General features: G+C 48.1%; 1 protein-coding gene across 6 annotated transcripts in view; it reads left to right on the top strand.

The window, feature by feature from the left end:
- The window catches only part of Tcf20 (transcription factor 20), a 148,027-nt gene that overhangs the window by 43,983 nt on the left and 79,423 nt on the right, over window positions 1-24,621 (top strand). For 3 of the 6 annotated variants that reach the window (XM_051189491.1, XM_051189489.1, XM_051189485.1), the window contains exon 1: window positions 18,310-18,622. The exons of 2 other annotated variants lie outside the window; for them this stretch is intronic. The gene's annotated coding sequence lies outside the window, so the exon portion shown is untranslated. Of the gene's footprint in view, window positions 1-6,181; window positions 6,463-18,309; window positions 18,623-24,621 lie in introns of those variants that run through there. One more of the 6 variants, XM_051189486.1, reaches the window with a different exon arrangement.

The following is a 24,621-nucleotide window of genomic DNA, read 5'->3' as shown; positions in this document are numbered from 1 at the left end:
TCAGTTCTGATCTGTACTGGAAAGGAACTGAGTTGAGTCTCTAGATCCTCAAGCAGCCCCCATTTCTGGCTTCTTTTGAACTGGTCCACATTCTTGTGTTCTTACAGGCTCTGCCTCTCATTTCCAGTCCTGGGCCAGAGTTATGACAAGGTTCAAGATGCTTCTCTATGCAGTGGACCCAAGGCTCTGACTTCATCTGGCCTGGTCTAGCCCAGGCTATGGAAAGCATGTGCCGGCTCAGATGACCTGGGTCTGTGGATATCCTGGGCCTCCCTCCACTGACACCTGCCCAGGCTTTCCTGTGCACCATTCTGCTACTGGTCACATTTGATTCCCCAAGAGGATGTATTCATGGCTCTCTTGGCAGGTGCCATCACCCATAGGTGGCACTAGCATTGAGTAGACTGTCCAAACCATGCTGCTAAGGGAATCTGGCCAGTTTGCCAAGACATGTGATCCCCTGAAGCCTTAATACACTCATCTATCTACTGTGGTCCAGATTGTACTATGGCAGTCTCTGCCTGATCTGCACAAATTTCACCACCTCCTGGAAGCCCTTCCTGACTCCCAGGCTGTTGAGAGGGGACCCTGACCCTGTACCTCAGGCTGTATGATGGGGTTCAGTTTACTTTTCTTCTCAGCAGACCGAGTTAAGGAACATGCATTTCTGGATTCCTGGGCTAGACACACAGTAGGCAATCAAGACATTCTTGTACTTGTTTGATAGTCATATGGGAGCTTGACAGACCTTAACGATTATTTCAGAGGGAAGGAAATGGAGTCGCAGAACCAGCTGAAGAGGAGAACCTGAATTCAACTTCTCGTGGCTTGACGGACGGCCTGATTAGGACACTGCCTCATGTCTATTTCCTTAAATGGATGTCTTGAAGCTGCCTCCCATGGTGATTTGTGATTAAACACCTGAAAATGTGGCGTTTCCATGCCATGCTATGGGTGGGAAGGAGGTCTGCCTAGTATCCTCGGGCCCCCTAGGAGGCTGAATCCTACTTTAGATCACCAGGTTTACCAGGAGCTCTTTAAAGACAGGCCAGGGTCTCAGACTGAGAAAAGGATGCATAGCGGTCAGCCTTGGACAGGCAGGTTCCTTAGGGACCTTTCAGCTGCTTCACCTTCTGCTCCAGTCCCTCATTCTTCAGCCTGTGGCATTACCAGTTACACGTAGCCTTGAACTAGCAAGGGCCAGCAGCAGAGCCTGGCTTCTATGGATCCAGCCTGCCCCCTCCAGGTCTGGGTTAGCCCCACAGTGGAAACATCACCAGAGTCTCTTCTGCCACCCATGCTTTTGTATTTCAAGCAGATGAAAGAGTTTTTATTCCTTTTTGTGTGTGTGCTTCTCCCTTCTTGCCCTCCTCCCCTCAGATTAGCTGGTTCATGGCTGCCCATTTGTCAAAGCATTGCTGTGTTGACAGGACATCAGAGAACTTATGATGTGTCGCTTCTTAGGGGCCCTGAACTTACTGCAGGTTCTGGGGCAGGAGGTTTTGGGGTAAAGACTAAGGGGAAAGAGGCAGTATTGGGAGGAAACCTTATCACAGGCAGGAGCCCCCATTACTCCAGCATTAAGACCTTGACTAGGTTTTGGATCACTGGTTCTTGCTTGGCCAGCCTGGTTTCCAGGGAGGGATGAGGTCTGGCCCATCTTCCTATAGGCTCCTGTCCCCCTGGCCAGGCCTGCTCCCCTACCAGCAGCCAGCAGTGCAGGGGGCGCATGCGTGCAGCGGGAGTGAGCCGGCTGTGGAGAATTAATATTCCTAGAACATCGCCCCGGCCGCCTGCACACGCCGAGGAGAATATTACGGCGATTAGCGGTGGGAGTTCGGCCTGCACGCAATATCTGGATGGAGAATTCGGTGTGATTAATCTGGCGCTAAGTAGCAGCCTCCGGGGTCCACGGGGCTCTGGCATGTTTGGAATGGGAAAAAAGCTCTGGAGTGCAGAGATTCTTTGGGGGGCTTTTTAGGGGTCTGCCAAGGTAGCAGCTGTGCCCAGGGAAGGCTGCAGGCTCCTGATGGCCCTGAGTGAGCAGAACACCCCTTGTTTGTGGTTCTTGGCAGGCTGCCAGCCCACAGAATCGTGCCATTCAAATTTGCAGCCCACTGACATCCCAGCCTTTCTCTTACTCTTATGTTGTGGGTCACAAATCCTGAGTCTCAGCTTAGCTGCACACTTTAGGTCACCCTTTCTGGCTTCAATTTTCTCATCTGCAAAATGGGGCTACATGCTTCCTTTTAAGAACTGTTCTTTTCACATTTTATGGAGGAAGAAACCAGTGGTGAGCATCCCTCCCCCCGCCCAGGAATGGTGTTATGCTGTCCAGATGTTGGAGAGCATGGTTAATAACACTACAAAGAACCTACCTGACTGTAACAGCCATCCATTCTTCTTAAGGCAATGACAAGTCTGTTGCAGGAACCTTGGGAGAGCGTACTGATTATCTTATAGATCATGATCTATGACCTCATCTGCAAAATGGGCATAAAATAATTGCCTCCCTGAAATGGAGGCCCAAGTCAGGACATTGATTATTGTTTTATATGCTTCATTCTGGACAGTTTTACAGTCTAATCTTGGGCACTGGTAGGGACAGGATTGAAGCTGGAGGGGTAAGGGTCAGGAAGGAGAAGCTGGCTGGACTCAGTGAGTGCTAAGGCTGTTTTTCTTCAGTGCTCACTTTAGAGGCAAGGAAAGTAGAGATGAAATGTTTGTCCAAGGTTAAGCCAAATCTTTGGTGTTGAGGATCCCAATCTTTGGAGCCAGCCAGACCTGTGTTGACCTCAGACAAGTCTTCCTTCCTCTGAGCCTCAGTTTCTTTGTTTGCAAAAAGGGGTAGTCATGCCAGCCTTTTGGAGTAGAACAGCACAATAGGCCTGGATCACAGTAGGTGCTCAGCCCTTAGGAAGAAAGGTTTTTGAGCTCCAAAACCCAGTGTATACAGTTGGCCTGCTTCCTCTTTCCCAGAGAACTTCTTGCTAAAAGCTCTTGTGGTGGCAGAACTCAGATGTTAATCTCTTTTCATTCAATTGCTTCAAGCCCCTTGGACTGAACATTTCCAAATATGTCTTTTTTTTTTCCTTTTCTTTTTGTTAGTGAGACTATAGACCTCCAAACAACTCATCATTCTGTTCAGAAGTGGATACTGGATCAATTGTCTTTATTCTCCTTTTCCCATGCAAGCAATGTAATGGCCTTTGAAAAGGGGTTGGTTTGTGGTTTCCCAGCAGCAGAGTGCTCTGTGGTCTTGAGCAGCTAAATTTGAAGCCAGGCTTTTCAGGAGGAAGATTTTTAGCAAGCTCTGAAGAAGCTGGGTAGCTGGGTACAGTGCAGAGCTCTATGGGGTTGGCGCTGAATGCACTGTTGACATCTCAGTGTCTGGAACAGCAGGAGCTCAAATAAGCACTACTTGAATGCATGAATGCATGTATGTGTGATCTGATGGATAGGTGCATGTGTGTATGATATGATGGAAGGGTGTATACATGCCAAGTGGGATGGATGGGTGCACACCTGTGATGGTTTGGACAGGTGCAAGCATGCATGCATGATGATTTAGATTGGAGCATGCATGCATGATGGAATGGATGGGTGTACATGTGCAATGGAATGGGTGAGTATATGGATGCCTGATGGAAGCGATCATGCATGGAGGATGGGATAGATGGGTACTTGCATGCATTATTGGATTGGTGGATATGTACATATGTGATAGGATAGATGGATGTGTGGAAGCATAGTGGAATAGATAGCTACCTGAATAGAGGGTGGAGTGGATGGGTACACACATGCAGGACGAATGTGTGCATACAGCATAGAGTGGATGTATATTCTGATGAGAAGCAGTAGAGTACATAGGTTAAAAACACTAATTCTGGTGGCTGGAGAGATGGCTCAGTAGCTCTTGCAGAGGACCAGGGTTCAATTCTCAGCATTCAATTGTCATTAACTCCAGTTCCAGGGGATCTGATATCCTCACACAGGCATACATGCAGGCAAAACATCAATTCACTGAAATAAAATTAAATAAAAAAAAAAACAAACTAGAAAACTAACTCTGGATTTAGCTTTGAGTGGAATTCTGGCTCTGTTGTTATTAACTGTGTGAGTTGGGGTGATGTAGTTCAGCCTTGATTTGGGCCTTGATTTGCTTATCTTTAAAATGGTTGGACAAGATTATTCTAGTAACCTTCTCAACTCAGTTCTTGTTTCTGTGATATTGGCCTTGATCATCAAAAGGATGCCCAGGATGGAAGCTTGGTGCTCTCCAAATCTCCTAGTTCAGACACCGTATTTTCCCAAATCCAAAACTCCAAAATGAGTGAGGTTGGATCTGTCCACCTAAGTGCACCTGGGAGTTGCCACCTTAGAAATGAGCTTTGCCTTTTGGGTTGGGTAGACCCACCATGCCCATGAATTTGCTCCCACCTCCCTTTCCTGAATAGGGTGTCCCACCCAGCTTACTCACTCTCTTCCAGGAAGCCTTTTCTGGTGTCCATTCCATTGTGTTCCCTTCTAAGTTCTTTCTCTGTGTTTCTGCTTTTGCTTGTGACCTCACTCTTGCTGGGTGCTCATGGAGTTATAATTGCACACATACACATGCCCATGCTTTGGAGGACTACAGAGTCCCCACATTTCTTGCATTTCTACTTAGTGCTAGCCATGTGTCTGTAGACTTTTTTTTTTTTTTTTTTCTCAGAAACCAGAGTCTCAGGAAAGTAGAGGGTTACCCTGCTTCAAAAAAAGGAAAACAAGGCATGGTACAGTTAGGTGGAAGCCCCGTCTGTGTGTCTTTCTCATGTCACACCTTTTCTACAGCCCTTTTGCAGAGGCACCTTGTTGGCTCTAATGAGAAAATAACAAAGACAGCTAACCTTGGTCTGGCTCCAGCTAAGAGTCTGAACCCTTCTGAACATTTTGCATCCCTTATCTCATGCCATCTCACAACCTTAAAAGGGAAGCTCTGTTCTTCCTCCCATTTTACAGGTGGGGCCTGTGTGGCTCAGAGAAGTTAAGTAACTCACCTTAGATCTCATAGGAAGGAAGTATAAAAGCCAAGGTTTAAAGCCAGATAGTCTAATGTAGGTGCCTGCCAAAATAGAACTACAAGTCTTCAATCCTTGCCTAGGTTCCTCAGTGTATATTTTTCTTTCTTTTTCTTCTTCTTTTATTTGGAGACAGGGTCTCACTATATAGCCTTGGTTGGCCTGGAACTCCATATGTAGACTCAGACTTACAGATATCCACCTGTTAAAGTGCTGGGATTAAAGGTGAGTGTCCATTTTTTTGTAGGCACTCTGGCAGTGGTCAGAAGACAAAACCATGGCTGAATTTGAAGCTTCATTGGGGGTAAACAGGCAGCTGAACAGACAGACAGGGTCAGCCCTCACTGGGACCTTCCAGTGTACACTGCTGTTATTGTTCCCATCTTCACATAGGATGAATTGGATTCAGGGGAGCCAACTGGCTTATCTGTGGTCACAGTGAATTGCGGCCTGTGCATAGTAGCTTTCTTTTCAGAGCTAGCACCCCTACTTACACACTGAGGGACAGAGCTGTAGTTCCAGGACATATTTCCCTTTACTGCCACCCCTTTACTGCTTGAAACTACTCTCTCCTGCCACTGAAGCCAGCGTGCTTTTGTGTGTGTGTGTGTGTGTGTGTGTGTGCGCGCGCGCGCGCGCGTTGTTCTAGGTATGCCCCCAGTGGCCTCATCTAGCTGCTGTTTAGCCACTGTGACTCCTGGCTCTAAGTAAGGCCATCTTCCTACTGTGTAGCCTCAGGAAGGCTCTTCCCTCTCTGAGCTCACCAGCTTTCATGGAATCAGTCCTCTTTGGCCTTTGTGATCACCATCCAAGGTGCAGGTGCCAGTTCCCAGCACACAGTAGGGATGCTGTGAGTGGACACTCTTGCCTTTACCCCTTGTTCTAAGCTTTGATTCCCCACCTGCCGTGGGCATTAGCCCCTTTTAAGCCATCCACTCTGGGGCCAATTATGAATAGACACATAATCACTCTTATAGAGATAAAATGTATTCTTTGGAGATGAGCCACATGTCCCTCCCCCCCCCCCCCAATGCTGGCATATGCTCTTCGCGGTTGAGGGCGATGGAGGGATGTGGTACTCCTCTCCCTCCTCCATCTACCCATGCCTCCTCCCTGCTGCTCCTCCATTTCCACCCTGCAGAGGTGTGATCCAGCAGGGGCTGTGATGTCAGAGGCTCCGCTGATGTCACCGCCCCAGCCCTGTGACTTCACTTGCTTGCTTGGGCAGGAGGAGCTGTGAAGAGGCTGAGACTGAGAGGAGAAACTGCCCCCTTTCCTTTTTCTTCTGGGTTTCTCGCTTTCTCTTCCTCCCTGCCTCTGCGGGGGGTTGTTTTTCTGCCGGCCTGCGTGCTGTGGGCTGTCAGGGGGTCTGGGGCAAGTGCCAGGGGAGGATGCAGCTGCAAAGGTAACGGCGTGCGCGGGGCTTCTCCCACGGTCGCGAAAGTTTGCTCTGGCGTGTGAGGCGTGCCCGCTGGGTGCTGCACCGCGCCGGCCCTAGGTTCCCCGGGGGCGTGCAGGGGCCAGTGGGCCAGGAACGGGCCAGGCAGGGGCTTCCTGGGCGGCCTTCACTGCCTTTTCCCCATCAAAGGCCGCAGCTGCTCGAGTGGCGACTGCAGCTTTGAAACTGCCATAAAGAGCGATGGAGGGAGGGGAGCGCGGGGGATGCTCAGTGCAGTGCCCAGGAGGGCGGCCGCGAGAGGAGGGGTGGTCGGGGCTGCTGGCCGAGTGCAGCCGCAGCAGCAAGGGGCGTGAAGGGCAAGGCCCCGGGTCAGGGTCTCAGGGGCCAGATCCTCATTACTGTCCCTGTCCCCTCTGGTACAGCCGCCCTCTGTGGCCGGGACCCCAGCAGTGAGGTGCAGAAGCTTTAGAAGGAGGCAGGGGCTGCCCCCCCCCCATTATTTCCTGACATATTCTTTTACCTCCAGCAGGCCATTTGTCAGTGATAATGTGGTACAAAGGAGGGGGCAGTGGGTGGTCTGATGCGAGTTGGACGATGGGCACAGAGCACAGGCCGAAGAGAAACGACAACAATTAGGAGGCAGATTCAGAGCTTTGCTCATTCAGTCTGTCGAGGGAGCCGTCATTTTGTGTTAGCGTGTGTGTCTGAGGTGGGAGGAGGCAGAGTGGGGATAATGACAGGAGGATTATGACATTGTGTTGTCTCTGTTTGTGGTAAATGCAAATTTGGCACCAGTGTTTTCCTGGGAAAAGCAGAGGCAAGTGACCCAGGCCAAGGCCTTGGCCCAGACCCACCAAGGGAGCTGGTGGGCGGTGGTTTGGGATTTTATTTGTTCCTCCCTTTTTTTTCTGTCTGGCGTGTGCTTCTTCCATTTATTTTACAGTGAAGAGCTGGAGATAGACAGGCCCGACATGGGCGGGAGGAGTCCCTCTTCTCTGGTTTTCCTGTACTCCTCATTCTGTAGGTGGTTCAGACACCTTTCTTGCCTCCCAAGTCCTTGCCCCAGGTCATCTGCTTTTCTTTTCGGTCCCTTGCCACAGACCAGGGTCATACTTTGTTCCTTCTTTAGCCTGGATGGCCTGAGATTTCTGAAGGCTACTTCTGCCCACAGCTACTTTCAGATTGTGACCAGAGACAGCACTGGACCAAGACTGATGGGACTGTGACCCCTTCATGCCCACTCCCTGGTTGCAGTGCTGGCCTGGCCTACCAGGGTATGTTGGCAAAATGTCCTAGGACCTTGACTCTTCCCATAGGCCTTGGGGGCAGGGAGTGTGAGCCTTCTCTAGGTCAGGAGGCACCTACAGCTCTCAAGGTTCTGGGCTGCCACAGGGTCAGCAGGTACAGTGATATGGGCACCGTATCATTCTGCTTGGAGCATGCTCTTAGAGAATGCATGGAGTGGGTTTTAAAGGGCTAGGCTGTGCTCAGGTTCTATTTGGCTGAGATTAAGCCAAGAATCCTTTACAGTGGAGGGTCAGGGGAAGGGTGTCACATTCAGAATCTCTTTCTGTGGCCCCTGTGCTAGTTCTGCTTCCTCTAGAGTTTATCCCACTCTGGACCTTACTACTTCCCTTTTAGCTGTTTAAGTCCTCCAGACTCAGTTTCTTCTCTAGGGCTTGGGTCTGTTCCCTCTTACAGCTTTGATCACACTGGTGATCTGTCTCAGTCCTGTGGGTGCACAGCCTAGGTAGGTGGTCTTGAGTGCAGGGACTTTAAGGGCAACTCTTGTAAATAAATTCCTGACACCTACTCAAGGCTGAGCATGGAGACTTGTGCCTGTAGTTCAAGGTAGCAGAGCAACTTAGAGATCCCTAATGAAGTAGGACCACCAAGATGTAACACCTATCCCTAATTCTGTCCTGGACAGTATGATAGGCCTACTTCTTTTGTCAAAGCCACCCAGAGGGGAACTTTCCCAATGGAGCTCAGTATGCCAAGATTGCAGCCTTGGTAATGAAGGAAGACACTAACTGTAAGCTGGGGCAACAGCAGCTGGATGGACAATGCCCAGTTGTACAGCTTCGGACTTGGGGCTTGGCCACCTGATGGCCTGCAGTACTCTAGTGGTTTGTGGAACTGTGTGTCAGATGGAAAAGGAAAGGGGGTGTGGATGGGCTCTCCCCAAAACTGTGGTGTTAGGTCCATTCCAGTCTGTAGGCTCTAGAGCATTATGACCAGGGATGCTCAGAGCACTGGGCTGGCCCCTGGTCCCTGCTAGTCCTCTTTACCTTGCTTAATTCCACAGATGGCCTGTTTGTTCACTTACAGCTGGCATGGAAGCCTCTTCCTCCGTACCTCCATTTGGACCAAGATAGGCTGGAACAGTAGCCTCTCTGGTCCTGTCATTTAACACAAGCTGTAGCCATGTGACCTTAAGCAAGCCTCAGAGCCTTAGAAGGCCTGGGAGCAGTGATCTCCTGTAGACTTGCCACAGGGATTAAAGAAGATGGCAGGCACAGAGCAGGTGTTCAGCTAGTGGCAGGTGTGGCTATTAAAGGTGCCAGAAACTGGGGGGGCAAGATAACGCCAACAAAAAACAAAATGGACACAGCTTCCCTTTGTACCTTGTTAGTTTCAACAGGACAATCAAGAGAGGCTTCACAGGGAAGGTGGCTTCTTAAGATTTTGAAGGGTGAGTAGGAGTCTGTCAGACTAAGGCAGAAGAGAGTACCTGGTGAAGGGAAGGAAGGGAACAGAGCTTCCACAGGCCGAGGCATCTGGAGGCAGGGCAAGCTGGGCCTGTTGGCAGACTGAGCAGGGTACCCATAAATATATCATTGAAACTCATCCTCAGATATGTTTGTCTTACCACTCTCCAGAATCTTGCCAGCTTCTCCGGTCAGGCCTGTCAGGGTGCCTTGGGATATGGGTTCCACACTTGAATTTAAAGACTGGTGTGCATTTTCTGACTTTCCACTCCTTTTCTTTTTCCTGTTGAGCATTGAACCCAGGCCCTGTGCTGCGTTCCTGGGCCAGACAGACCACATTCTGAGCTGGAGGCAACATTGCTGAGGGAAATGATTTGGAGGATTTGGAGACAGGTTCTTGGAGCCATATCTCCAGGCTGGATCCTGGGGTGACCTGAAGCTCCTGCAAAGGCTGGGTAGCTAGTTCCCAGTCCTAGGTTTTACTAAAGTGGGAACATAGAAGGTGGCCAAAGACTCAAGGCCAGGCTTCTTGGATTTAGTCTATGTGTAGCATTCAGACAGGTTACCTGCCTTGAGTCTTGGTGTCCTGGGATAGTAGTGATCCCCAGGTCACAGGGCTGTGATGAAGGTTACAGGACTTAAATGTCTCTCTCAGATCAACCAGTGTAGAGCCAGGCTCTTCAGGGTAGGAGCCACTTGATACCTGTTGGCTTGAAGCTCAGCACCTGGTTATCTGTATATCAACTGCATAATCCCCCCAACCTCAGTTTCTCTAGCTATGAAATGGGGGTGGTTATCATGCTGTCCGATTGTCTACTTTAATAGTCTCTGCCTGCCCTGAGCTCTATTAAGTTCTAGAGACTTGGCCTTTTCTTGATGAGGCTGGCCAGTGTCTCTGGTTATTGTGGGCAAGATTGGAGGGAAGTAGACTGCTAGAGTGTGAGGCCTGAAGATCAGCAAGGACCCACCCACCACTGCAAATGAGCCATTGGTTGGACATATGGCAGAGCCACTGTTAAACTGAAGCACCTTGAGCATGGGACATCACCATCCTAAGCCTCAGCTTCCCTTTCTGTGGAGGAGAACTAAGGCCTGCTTAGGTTTCCTGCTTCTCCAAAGGGCTCTGATTTTCCTGTTGCTGATTTTCTTGGCTAGTTTCCATGTAGGCTGTGCCTTGGGCAATATCATCTGCCCACTGTTTTTTCCAGAAAGGATGCTTTTCTCTTTCAGTCTGCAAGCAGCCTATAGATGGGCTACCTCTGCCTGGTTGCCTACTCCTCCTCTCCACTAGCACTGTACCTAGGTTAAGGGAAAGCCCCAAGGGCTGAGCAACGGAGCAGCATCCAGGAGATGCTTGAAAGAACAGGGCTACCTAGCACCTTGGCCTGTACCACAGGAGTACTTCCAGGTATTGGTACTGTGGGGTTTGGGAGCTGAACACAGCTGGCTCTGGGAGGTGACAGACTGCCATGGAGCATCCCAGAGATCATGAGTGCACCCCTAACCCCCCCCCCCCAGCCACCTGCAAGCATAAGCTTTAGAACCAGCCACTCAGCTCCACTGAGTCTGTTGAAATTGCATGTGAGGCATCCCTCTGAAGTGAGCAATAATCTCCCTGGGATGAATAAGCTGAGGGCCCCAGAGTTTAGGGACTGCGCTGAAGGTTCTTATACCTATTTGCTACCAAAAGAGAGGAGAGGCAGATTATAATTTCGGGAGTCCAGAGACCACTGACAGGATATTCAGGAGACACAAAACTTGGGAAGGGTTTGCTACCATGCAAGTCTGCCACCACTTGCTGCAGGGGATATACTGACATTGGGTATGTAGGAAGAAGGAGTGCTTCATAAGACTGACTTTTCAGGAACATTCATTCCCTCTGCCCAAGGTACACATTCATACACATGGGGTTAAGTGTATTACAAGGGTTCCTGTCTCAGCCACTTACTAGTTTCCTTTTGCCTCTGTTTCTACCCACCAGTGGAAACTAGTATTGGACCTGGATCACAGTATCACAGCGAGAATGTTGTGGGGTTAACACAGGTAATACGCAGAGCATGGAGGCTAGTACATGTGAAAGCTTCAGGCATATTTTCCTTTGTTATTTCAAGTCAGCTCAGATATGTCTGTTTGCTCAGTGTTGACTGAGTACCCTCCACATGCTAGGCCCAAGTGTCTCAGCCTGGGAGCCTGGGAGCTGAGTATACAGTTCTGATGCAGAGGGGTAGAGCATCTGAGAATTGGTGTGCTGGCTCCCACTGCTGGTGTGAATGATGACATCCTGATGAAATATGTCAGTTGGAAACAGTTGTGAAAGAAATGTCTGGAAAGTCTATCAGCCCTAGAGGAGGACCACAGGGAGTCTGAACTTAGGTCAGTGTTGTCTTTCCGGGGGAGAGGGGGAAAGGGGGGTTGTCCTCCTTTCCAGGGCCTTAATTTCCTCATCAAAAATCAGGGCAATAACCAACCTCACATTAGAGGTTGACTGTGGGATTACTTATGTGGAATGTGCATTGTAAGCAGCTGTGACACATCTTTCACTTTTGTTTCTGGTTCTTTGCATGATGACCACAGGTAGATCCTGTGTATGCTCTGCTCTCAAGGACTTCTGGAGTTCTAGCTTCATTGAAAGCTTTGGACTCTGTAACTTGCAGAGAATGAGGCAGGCCCCTCAGGCAGCCTCGTCCCTACAGGGGATATGTGGTCACCTAGGTCAAGCAACAGAGGTTTCTGGACAGCTCCTCATCCTGGGCACTGGGTCAGCAAAATGGGGATGAAACTAAATGATCAGAAGTCAACATTGCCCTTGAGCTCAGCCCAGGAGAAAAGATGTGAAAAACTATCTCCAAAGATCAGAGACAGGGATGGGAGCACTTACAAGGCTCCACCTTTTAAGAAGAGGCTCAGCCACAGCTGAAAAGGTGGGTTAGAGGTGAGCATTCTGCTAGGAATTTGTGACTCCTTTTACCTTGGGATAAAGTCCCAAAGCCTGTGGCCTGCATCTCCCTGTACCTGTACCTGTACCTCCACTCTCTCCTTTGACTTGCACTGTGCCGCCTCCTCCCCACTTTTGCTCTCTTTGCTTCCTCCTACCTCAGGGCCTTTGTCCTTGCACCGTTTCCCTGGAACGTATCCAGCCTCAACATGAAGCCCCATAGGACCACTAACGACATGACAAGGACCCTTTATTCAATGCTTGGCCCATGATAAAGACTCAATCAGTGCTGAGTGAATGAATGAATGAATGGTTAAGGTAGAGCTTTGTGAAGGAGGCAGCATTTGACTCAGACCCAAAAAAGCAAGGTATAATTCAGTGTGTGCAAAGCAAGAAGCACAGGCACCTCTGCCTCTGGGAATAGGCCAGCAGAGGACAGGGACATAACTTGTTTGGTTTGGAAGACACAATGAAACAAGGGCGTAGAGGTTGGCAATGCACTAAGCCAAGAGAGGGCTTTGTATCCATGAGGGTAGGACTTCGGAAACCACCCAGCAGCCACTGTACACACTGTCAAGCCAGGGAAAGGTGCTCATGGGACTGTAGTAAGTTGGTGGTAGGGATGAGAGTAGCTCACGAGAAAAGAGGCTGGAGTCAAGGACTATTTGTGAGTAGGAGAATTCACAGCTCCTACTGCTTTCGGTTCCCAAGGCATTACCCATGTGCTCTGGCAGTTGTCCTTGAGAGCTATCAGGGAGTTAGAAGCAAGGTAGCAATGAAGCTTGTCACACGATGTCTCTTTTTCTGGAAGACAATTGGCTTGGTGCCAGGGCAGCCATTCCCAAGTCACGAGAAGGGAAGTGAGCCATCCTCGATGAGAAGGGAGTTCCTAGCTCTCCACCCCTTGGATCCTAGTGCAACGTGGTGAGACAAGCCCAGGGTGGAATATGAGCAGGGACATTATGCCATTATCCTTTTACAAGGCAGACACTGTAGTCAAGAGTGAGAGTTTGAGGGGAAGGACTTGAGGGTAGCTCCTGGGTCCACCACTTAGTGGCTGTGCACCTTTGAGCACCTTTCTAGTTATTTTGGGCCTCTTTAGCAATGAACGGAGTGAGGATATGATATGGCCTTATGAAGGCTGAGTTAAATGACAGAAACTAGGAAGCCCAAGAACAGTGTGGCTTAGGAAGCAGTGGCTGTCATCATGGCTGCATTTTTCTCCACCGTTTGCATTCTTAGCAGGAAACTTGGGTTTCAGGCTTAAAAATGAAGAGCTTGTCAACAAAACAGGATGGAACAAAGTCTTTTCCCAGCATGCCTCAGCATGTGGCACTGCCTTCCTGTGGTGCCCAAACAATGTGTGGCTAAAAGTCTTGAGCTTTCAAGCAGAAATAATCCCAATGGAAAGGAACCTCCCATTGTTAATGCATGATGAAGCGATGCAGGGGTTTGGCAGCCCTACTCGCCTGGGTCTGTGTTTTAGCTCAGACCCTGCCTAACTGCTATGCCTCAGTTTCCTTACCTGAAAAGGAAGACACTATCCACTTCACAGGTTTGCTGTGAGGATTACACGAGTTAATGCTTAGGCTGTGCCTCCCTTAGTACTACAGCCAGATCATTTATCTTTAACTCTGTAGCAGTCTGAGTGACTTATGAAGCTCTGAAGCCAGAAGGCTGGGAAATAGTCACTCCCTTCTCTGTGTGCTTATTTTCTGCTCAGTATCACGAAGGTGGTACCGGTGATTGGTTCCTCACAGGCTTATAGTGAGGAGTGCACAGCATTACCCAGGAAAGGGACCTTCATTTCCAGGAAGAAGGAAGAACACGTGCTCCCCGTGACCCAAATCTCAATTTATAGATAAAGAAGTTGAGACTCTAAGTCATTAGATGATTTGCTGAAGAATACACACCAGTGAGACCAGACTAGTCCTCAGTTTTATGACCTGGTTTGGTATTGCCATGCAGGTGGCTACTCAGGAAGAGTCCAGCCCACAGGTACAGAGGATTTCAAGCTGGGTGGAAAGCTAATGCCCCCTACTACCACCTGGTTTCAGAGTCCTCCTTCCTTGTTCATCTGTGGGAAAATGAATGCTGCTAGGCGTGAATTCCCCAGACTGTCGCCAGGGCCTCAGCGTACCTGTGGGGAGAAGCTGTTGCTGAGTCCTTTGTTCTCCATGATGTCTTTTCCTGGTCACTTGTAGACTGGACCTAGCCAGCTTTCTGGCCCCCTTTCTAGTAGTCACTGAACACTAGGAAGCTGGATAGTTAGAAGTAGTCTCTGGGGGTCTAGGACCAAATTCCAGCTCTGCCTCTTTCAAGCTGAACGACTGAAGACAAGTTATTGAAATTCCCCTGCATCTCAGAGGCTGCATTTGTAAAGTGGGATATGACATTAATATCAACCTCATCATGTTGTTTCAGACATTAATTAGGGTGATAAAATAAAGTCTGCCAGTGCCAGGTAATTTTTGTGGACACATTGCCTTTTCTTGCATAGTGTGCCAGATACCAAAGGGAGGTGGAAATGTCCAGTGACAAATACAGACATACAAACAGCCCAGTAGGGCCAATGGGAACCATGAGTTTGATCTTCCAGGGCAGAGTGGAGGGGCAAGCTGGTGAGCAGAGGCTACTATGAGACTGTACCAGTCCTGTCAAACCCTTCACAAGATGTACAAGGCCCTGCAGGGCTCCCATCCCAGTCTCCTCTCTTTCTACTGCTCCAGGCAGAGGTCTCCTGTGCACAGCAGCAGGAGTTCCTTCCACCCCCCCACTCCTAGTTTCATAGCTTTCCTTCACCTTGCCTAAGAAAAGAACTGTTCATGGCTTAGAGCCTCAAAAACAGGTGCTCCTGTGAGAGTATGTCCAAAGCATCAAGCTGTGCCTGTGCATGATCAGTATCTCCACCCTTTGCCTGGGGAAGTTACCCGGCTTGGGACAGGCATGGCATAATGTTGGGAGGAATTTCCTCTCCTGTCAACCACTGACTGTAAGCTGCCTCCTGGAAGTCTAGAGGTGAAGACCCAGGCTTATGAGAAGGGTTTTAGGCTCCCTCTTGGTGTTTTAGGGTTGCTAGCAGGTGGCCCCTCCCAAGAGGAAAGAGAGTAGGGGACCGTTGAAGGATAAAGGTGAGGGCTGTTTGTATGCTAGAGAAAGTCAGCCAGTGGTGGGAAGAATACTACTAGCCTGCAGTTGAAGGCAGACACTGTGGCTCAGTTCTCACAAGTCACTGATCTGTCGAGCAGGGCCAGTATCCTCAATCAATCCATGCTGACAGATGGTGGCAGAATCAGTGACCTAGAGGCAGAAGACTCCATTTGTAATCCTAGAGTGGCCCAGGTTCCTGGAGGAGGGCTAAGGAATTTGTAATAAAAGGAGTGACATGGGGTTTCCAAAAGCCATCTTTGAGCCAGAGGAGGAGAGAAAAAGGATTAATTTTGCCTCTGGATTGATACACAGTGATTCTATCAATAAGTATTTTGAAGTGGACTGTGTTAGAAGAGATGGGGGAAAAGAAACAGCTTATTTACTCTGCTTTCCTTAAAAGGCCACAAAAGTGGAGAAGGAAAACTGAGATGGATACATTTGAGACAAGTAGGGGTACAAAGGTTGGGGCAAGCTGGGTGTAGTATTGTCAGAGCTGTGATCTCAACACTCCAGAGGCTGATGCAGGAGGAGAACCATGATGTGAGGCCAGCCTTGGGTACACAGTGAGTCCCTGTCTCAGAATAAAATAACTACCCTAATGGGGTTCTGAGTTGTAGTACTTTGGGCAGTAAATGAATTTGCCTGAGCTTCATCTGCTCAGCTGTTGTAGTGGCCTCAAATTTACAGTACTCTGATTTTAGCCTCCTAAGTGCTGGGATTATGGATGTGCACCACTGTTGTCCTGCAGGGTGGCGAGAGTCAACTGTCTGGTACTGCATGAATTCTTTATGCAGCTATCTTTAGATTCCCGGTAATACCTCTAAGCCAGGTAACGTTAGGGGCTCGGGTCTGGCACTCAGAGAGGTGAAAGGACTTTGGCCATGGCCACACACAGCACAAGAGTACGAATACCTGTCTGCTTGTCACAATTCCAGTGAATGTCTTCCCTCTGTGTGATACTACAAAGGCACATGGTAGGTCGTCAGGGACTAAAAGGGCCCTGGTAGACCTGACTAGAAAATGGGGCAAGTTTCCATGTAGTGATCACCCATACAGTATTCTGTTAAGAGCTGCAAAAGTAGGGAGGTTACCTCAGGAAAGGAGCCAGGGGCTGAGCCCAGTGTCTCTGCATTCTTTTCCTACTGAGATCCGTTCTAGTTTGTTTCTGTCCCCTGTCCCCTTGAGACAAAGTGAAACCTAGAAAGAAGGGAGAAATGGTGGCAGAAGTATGAGGAAGTGGGTGTCCCTTTTCTTCATGAATTGTCTCAAGAAGCTGGGGATGCCCTCAGTATTTACTCTCCAAGAAACACATCTATATTCTCCTTTTTTTTTTTTTTTTTTTTTTTTTTTTTTAAAAATACAGAAAACTTTGGGTTTATCTAGAGTACCTCCCACCTTTCTGCAGTCCTGATAAGAGCTGAAACCAGGCTTTGGTTTCTTAAAAGCCTAAGTGCTCAAGAATTTGAAAATGAAACTCACAGTTAGAACAATGGGAGCAGCCAGAGGGTAGGGCCTGTTGGACTATTCAGCTTTGCTCAGGAAGGCCTTGGCACCTTGCCTGGCATGCAAGAGGTGTGGGGGAATCAAATCCCCAGGAGTAGTCACAACCTGCATTGGAATCAGCCCCCACTTGGTGAGATGGGACAGAAGCCAGGAGAACCCATTCCCTTCAACACATCCTCCTGCCAGGGGCCCCAGAGCCACTCAGGCCTTGCCTGGGATCCCCAGACCCTCTGTGGGTGGCCCGAGGCAAGTGAAAGCATTAAGTGCTCTGGGTAGGTAGAATGAAAGGTGAAAGGGTAAAACCCTGGCCAGATGTATGATCTGGTCCCTAGACTACAACTGATTCCCGTCAGCCACCATTTTAAACCCAAAGCACATTTTGGATCCCAGTTTATTCTCAATTTAGGCTGCTTTAGGAGGGAGAAGCCACATACTCCCTCAACGTCTAGGGCAGATTTGGGCTTAATAATCAGTAGTTTTAGGGACACCTAACCCATAATCTCCTCCTTCCTCTTGTATCTATGGGAAACCGAGGTCCATAGTGGAGAGGTCTTTGGTTTGCCAGAAGCTGAATGTTAACACTCCAAACTTATCCAATCCTTACTGGCCTCACTTTGCATAGCAGTGGGGTGAGCATATGGTACCCACCATGTACGGGACAGTGGTTCTACATGAGATTTTCTTGAGGAAAAAGAAATTTAGTCCCTTGCTCTGTAAAGACACCAGGGCTGGGTGGTGGTGGCCTTTAGTCCCAGCACTCAGGAGGCAGAGACAGGTGGATCTCTGAGTCCGAGGCCAGCCTGGTCTACAGAGTGAATTCCAGGACAGTCTCCAAAGTTACAGAGAAACCCTGTCTGGGGTGTGGGTGGGGAGAAGACATCATGGATACAAGGGCTGGTTAGGGCTTGAGGCATGGCCCTGGAAACCTCAGTTCTGGTCTTGCTATCCAGGAGTGCAGAATCTGAGTGCCACTGCAGTTTACTGGCACAGGCGTTTTTTATTTTAAATGCGAGGTAGGTTGGCTTCTTTCCTTTTTATATCGGAGGAGACTGAATCTCAGAGACTTAAGTTGTTCATTCAGGAACACCCACTAGGCACCAAGGGCATTGACAGCAGGCGCTGGCCTGGCGGGACTCACCAGGCCCGGTGGACTTGGCAAAACAGGAACTATGCTGGAGACCGCTCAACTAACTACATAAATTGCCATGGGCTTCTCTGCCTGCCAAAGCCGCGACTCCGGCTTTGGAGGCTCAGGGAGAACTTCAGAAATCCCAGTGGAAGGTTCTATGCCACCAACTCCCCGGAAAGTTGTCTTAAGGGTACCCTATAAGGTAGCCTCAGGCGCAGGGCTGGAAGTAGCACGGGGCGCATGGTCCCGGACCACCGAGTAGTGTCCCCTCGCTGAGCCTCTTCGACACTGCCGCACGCGGGTGGGCACGCGCGCCGCCCCGCCTCCGGCCCCGCCCCCTCCAGGCGCCCCGCCCCACGCCCTCCCGCCCGCGCGCGCGCCGGGGCCCAGAGCCGCCTCATTGGCTGCGCGCTGTCACCTGACGCTCTGTTATTTCCTGTGTGTTGGGAGAATGGAGAGAAAAAACCCGGAGCCGAGCCGCCTTCGGCCCCTGCGAGGCGGCCACGGCCTCAGCCGGGGGAGTCCTCCCTAAGGCGCGCCAGAGCGAGGAGTAGTCGAGCGAGCGCGCGGGCCGGAGCGAGCCTCTAGGGCCCGCGGCCCCGGCCCGCCCCGCCGACGGCCTGGGCGTCCGCGCTGGAGGCGGTGGAGGCACCCCCACCCCCACCCCGAGCCGCGCCGCCGCCCCCTCCCCTCCCAGCGCCGGCGGAGGCTGAGGGACGGGCCGGGGGGCTCCTGCAGGTAACTGCCGCCCGGCCTGAGGAAAGGGACGGCCTGAGGGGCCCGGGAGCGGGCCGCGCGCCCTGGCGGCTGGGAGCACAGGTCGTGGCCCGGCGCTCCTAGCGAGTGCTGAGCCTCGAGAGTCGCTGAGGGGACCGGCGTGGGCCACCGAGGGGGTCAACGGCCCGGCCCGACGTCAAGGCTTGAGGGGGCCGGGAGTGCTTGGGCTGCGGGCGGAGATACCTGCACGTTGCGGCCTGGGGTGCAGAGGGGTCCGTGCTCCTGGCAGCCCCGCGGGGACCGGTGTGGCTGGCCTCTTGGCTGCGTGCTGGAGGCGAGGCAGGCGCGTTGGAGGGCCGGGCTTGGAGCGGGCCGGGGAGAGACCGCGCGAACACCTGAGGCCATGTGGATGCGGCTGCCGGTCGCCTTCAGGCGACCCAGGGCAGATACCCGGTGGCGGGGCGCGAGCTCGGGGCGCAGGATGTACTTCCTGTGTGGGGCGCTCTCCCCTCCCCCGCTGTAGTGAGTGAAGCAGGGCGTGGGGTCCCGCGGAGGAGCTCTTTATCCGCGGCTAGGAGCGGGTGGGAAGGCAAGGCTCTGAGTTTCTCTTTTCCTAATTTCTCGGGAAAGTGGTGGTTTAAAGGAGAGTTGGCTATCCGTCCTGTGGCGGGAGGTGGAATGTCTAGAGCGCGCCGGTATGGGAGTGGAATTCAGTGTTTTGGGGCTAATGATGCTGAGGATTTCTTCACGGTTTGTGGGTGCAGACACCAGCGTTGCTTGCTTGTTTTGTATTCAACCCCTCTGAGGACGAAACAGAATTAGGAATTTCTCTCCTTTTTCTGCGTTCTTACTCCAGAGATTAGATGACTCTGGTAAATGCCATAAAATGGATGGAATTTTTGAGCTATTATCTAACTGGCTGATCTTTGAATGATAATTGGACCCTTATGCTAACAGCCTTAGTGAAGAGTTTTATAAAATGTTTTACACGGGATGGCATTGGCGGCTGGGGAAACTGCTAAATTCCAGTCTAGGAGGTCAGGAATGCACTTCCAGCTTGGCCACCAAATAAACTGTAGCCCTGGGCAAGTTACCTACACACTCAGTGCCTCAATTACACTTCTGTTAAAGACTCCCTTGCAGGCCAGACATTTCGAAGGATTGTTTGAGTTTGGTTTGGTGGTTCTTTAATTACTGTTTCGTACTCTCATTTTGATCTATGCAACTTTTCTGAGAAATGCAAGATGTACCTCACTGAATTAAAAGTAACTTGGTCCAGGTAGTTTCCCCCTCAAATTTACAGTGCTTTAATGTGCTTCTGAAGAGAAAATGCACACTATTAATAGCAGTCTAGCTTATGTTGAGTGCACATTTCTGTATTTCTTTCTGGAAGCTTTCAGAAAAAAAGATTTTGGACACTGGCTACTTGGGAAATATGAATAAGGTAATTGGGTCTGTTTTTATTGGGAGCCTTTTCCATGTTGGGAAGGGCTGCTATTTCAGGTTCTTTTAGATGGCACTTGGGTAACTTGAAATTTATAATTTTGGTCTTCGGGTAGGGATGACATACAATTTCATGATGTGAGGTAGTATGCTAGTAGAATGAATTATAGCCCACCTCAGGATGCAGTAATTATTTGCATCCCCTGTTTATTCCTTAATGATAGTAGGATGTCTCCTGGCAGATGGTGAAGCATCCCAATTAGTTTCACTGATTTTTCTGGTTTGTGAGGGCCGTGGGTCATATGCTTTTGAATGGTAAGTTCTTGTAAATCAACCTTAGATTTTTGCTCTTGTTTGTCTTAGACTTTTAACATTGTAATATTTGAAGGACATATTCTTAATTTGGTATCCTGTGCCTTTAAATTTTTTTATTTATTTTTATTTTTTTGGTTATTTAGTCCTGGCTGGCCTTGAACTTTCAGTGATCCTTTTGCATCCCATATATATATATATATATATATATATATATATATATATATATATATATATATACACACACACACACACACACACATTCATGTGCACCACACACAGTTCATTATGCCTTTCTTAGATCACCTTTTTATTTTTTCTACACAATTTAAAAATGGTCTTAACATGGATGGGGGAATGGGCTCATAATGTCAGTCTTGTAATAGAGGTTTTCTTTTATATTAACATCAGTCCTATCACAGATGAATTATTTGGAAATTTTTCAAAATAAATAATTCTGTTAGGATTTGAATCATGACCTTGTGTTCAGTGTATGATTTGAAAAGCTCCAGCTATTCAAATTGGAAGCACCTATCACATGCCAGTGAACATTAATTATGCCTGTTTTATAGCTTATGAAGAACATTTACTATAGAGCTTCATTGAGGTGGTTTGTGCATGTATGTATCTGAGAGAAGACTTGATATTGGTAAGATACTAGATTTGCCTTTTTGTTTTAAAATATTTTAGCAGAATGCTTTTTCTTAAACTATATAAAATGAAGTGGTATGTAGTTGAAATGGTCACATCTATTTTGGCCAAGAAGTTAGAATTGGTCTTTTATGAAGTTTTACTTTTCCTTAGAGATAGGAAAGGATGCTAACATTTGCATTAAAAATAAAATAAAAAAAAAACCACAAAAAAACAAAAAACCAATCTGTATTTTCTGACCAAGGATTCTAAACTGTCTTAAAATGTCTACCCAGTAGACCTGAGAGTTGTTTATCATTACTTTTCCTTAGAGTATGTAGAGCTAGTGAGAAGAGGGGCTTCAATATAATTCTCCTCTACTAGACCCCAAAGTGGTTGATGTGACCCTAAAATCTATATCTTTCTGCTGTCATTCCACCCTCCTGGCTTTTATGTGCACATATAACCCCAAAGCCAACAAAACCTATGGTGAATATGAAGTCTGGACTTGGGTAAAATACTGGGAAGTGGTTTTTGTGACCCTTCAAGGTGTTTCTGAACTTTCAGTTTGCCCATGCTTGATCAACTTTGCTAGCATGCCTAAGATTTAATCTGTAAGAGGTTTCTCTTTCATACCTAGTTCCTGCCATTCTCTCTTGAGCTGGAAATATGTATCATCTGAAAGAGCAATATAAGACATAAAGGTTGTCTTTTTGTTGCCTGTGTTACTGGTTTATGGTGTTCAGAAATCATGTGATTGCTGTCACTTTGGCAAAATGAGACTGTTAATTAACATACATTTATGTAAAACAGAACTTTCCCCAGTATTCCTTAAGCACTACTTCCTCTTGGGGGTAGTATTTATTTATTTTTAGTTTTATTTTGTAAGCCCTTGAAAATCTTGTGGAGGTGATACTGGGGATTGATACCAGAGCCTGAATGTTGCTAGGCAGGTACCTCTGCCAACTGAGCTGTATCCTTTACCCTCTCCAGAATCTTGTGACCATGATACCCATAGTATAGGTGAAAAAAATTGTTGTGATTACAAATAAAATCCAGAGTTTCCTGTATTAGGGCCACACTTTGCAGGTAATACACAGGACCAGCAGGATGATTCCTACATAACACATTGGTGGTAAACTGAGGCCTCACCTGGTGGTTATGTGGATTTAAGAACATAGGGTTGAGTGGTGGTGACCATGTCTTCAGTCAGGCAGATCTTTGAGTTCAAGGCCAGCCTAGTCTACAGAGGTAGTTCAGGACAGCCAGGGCTAAACAGAGAAACCCTGTCTGGGAAAACAAACAAACAAACCCAAATAAATAAAAACACAGGGCTGGGTGTGGTGGTATATGCTTGCAGTCTCAGCACACTCAGAGCTAGGCAGGTCTCTGTGACTTTGAGGTTAGCCTGGACCACATAGGGTTCCAGGCTGATGGAAGCTGTAGGAGGCCCTGTCTCAAGAACAACAAAAAGATGGGCTGGAGAGATGGCTCAGTAGTTAAGAGCACTTGCTGCTCTTCAAGAGGACCAGGATTTAATTCCCAGCAGCCACATGACAGCTTCTACCTGTCTGTAACTCCAGTTCCAGGGCTTCAGACACCCTCACACAGACAAAATGCAGGCAAAACAATGAACACAAAATAAAAATAAATTAAAAGAAAAAAAATGAAAAAGAATGAGACTATAATAGCTACTAGGGAAAATATCCCCATTATAAACTGTTCTGTAGGCTAGGGACACAATCATCACGATATGAAGATGATTTCTTTGTTTAAACATCACATCCCTGAATGTTGATTAAGATCCTGTCTATGTCTTGTAATTTGCAATAACAGGTGTTTATAGGCTGCTCTAAGCATGGGCGATGCAGTGGTGAGCCAGATAGAGAAGGAGCCACTCTGAAAACAGAATGTAAACAACAGATAAGTAAGAATGTTATTTAGTAATAGTTACAAATAGAGTAGAAATATGTAGGTGGATATGGTGCCTTCTTATAATCCTGGAACTCATGAGGCAGAAGCAGGGTTGTGAGTTTAAGGCCAGCTTGAACTACATAGTGAGTAAGCTTGTCTGGAAAAGAAAGCTCAACTTGACAGTGACATGGAGTGGCTTTAAAGGTGGTCCCTGTTCTCTTGACATTCTGTCAGAGTAATCTGTAGGGCAAGTAAAAAGGAATGTTAAATAATTTACGTTGGCCTTGAATCTCTGAAAAAAAAAAAAATATCCAAAGCCATCAATAGGAAGTGATGTGCCTTTCTCATAGTCTGCTACCAACATTAAATGTGCTTTCCATAACAAATATGCTTCCCCCCCCCAAAAAAAAAAAGCAAAATAACACACAGAGTATGTCCCAAATTTTATCTGGCCAGCCATGGTAGCAATCAGTTAATTACTTGGGGTACTACACCTGTTTGTTTTGTGCCAAACCCCCAGGCCCCATATGCAGTCCAGGCTGGCCCATCCTCACTATTCACTTGAGGATCATCCTGAATGCCTGATCCTCCTGCTTCTACCTCCCACGTGCTAGGATCAGGTATGAGATATTTGCCATGACAATAATAACCTCTCCCCCCCTTTTTTGGAGGGGGTGTTATTTTTTTATTTTAAAAAAGCATTGCATTGAAATTAAGTGGTTAATCCAAATACAACCACTATACTGTAAAGTGCACATGTAATTGTAGATACATATGTATGATCTTGCAACAGTCATTAACTTCTACTTTCATCAGGTACAGTGAATAGGTTTTTTTTTTTTTTTTGGCTTCCAAAGTAATGGTTCATACTTTGATCATAGAAGTGCTGGCTTGTAACTGAGGTGGGAGCTGAAGAACTCAATGCTGTTGGAAACTTCATTCTTGAATCCTAGAGCCTAATTTTAGCCACACATCAAAAGTTATCCCCACATCTAAGAGACCTCTTTAAACTGAACAGTTGATGATAAACATAATTAAGGGGGAACATTTCTCCATATTTTACTTTATGGACCAGGCATAACAAGATCAGAAGCCAGTTGGGCAGGGTTCATTTTTGTGAAAAGTAACAGTAATAGTTTTTGCTTACAGCTTTATATTGATACTGTGTTTCTTCATTTAAGACTTCCCAGCATAGAGTTTTTGTTTGTTTGTAGATCAGGTTTCTCTTTGTAGCATTGGACTCTTCATAGACCATGCTGCCAGAACTCACAGAAATTCACCTCCCTCTGTTTCCTAGGTGTTAGAATTAAAAGCATGCAAACCCTATCACCCCCTACCCCCTGGTGATGCCTTTTTTTTTTTAAATTGGAATATTTTACAATTCAGAGATGTCTGTGTATTTGTATGTGTGTATATGCAGGTGCACATGCACCTGTTTCAGTGGAGTACAGCTATGTGCCCAGTACTGGGGGGGGGGGGGTCACATCAGAGGCTTGCATGGCAAACACTTTGCCTGGCTGGCAAAGAGCTGGGCCCCATCTTTGACTTTTATCAGTGTACAGTTACCGTTCTTTCAGTTTTTCCTGAGCTACAAATTCAAAGGGTTAAACTAGATTATTCTTTTCAAAAAGATAATATTACTTATTTGTATGTGTAGTTGTGGGTACCTGTGGAGGCTAGAAGAGAGTGCCAGATCCCAGAGAGCTGGAAGTACAGGTGGC

This window comes from Phodopus roborovskii, unplaced genomic scaffold, assembly GCF_943737965.1.
Source record: "Phodopus roborovskii unplaced genomic scaffold, PHOROB, whole genome shotgun sequence".
NCBI lineage: Eukaryota > Metazoa > Chordata > Mammalia > Rodentia > Cricetidae > Phodopus > Phodopus roborovskii.
The sequence above is the reverse complement of the archived record's forward strand: the minus strand, read 5'-3'. Positions and strand labels throughout refer to the sequence as shown.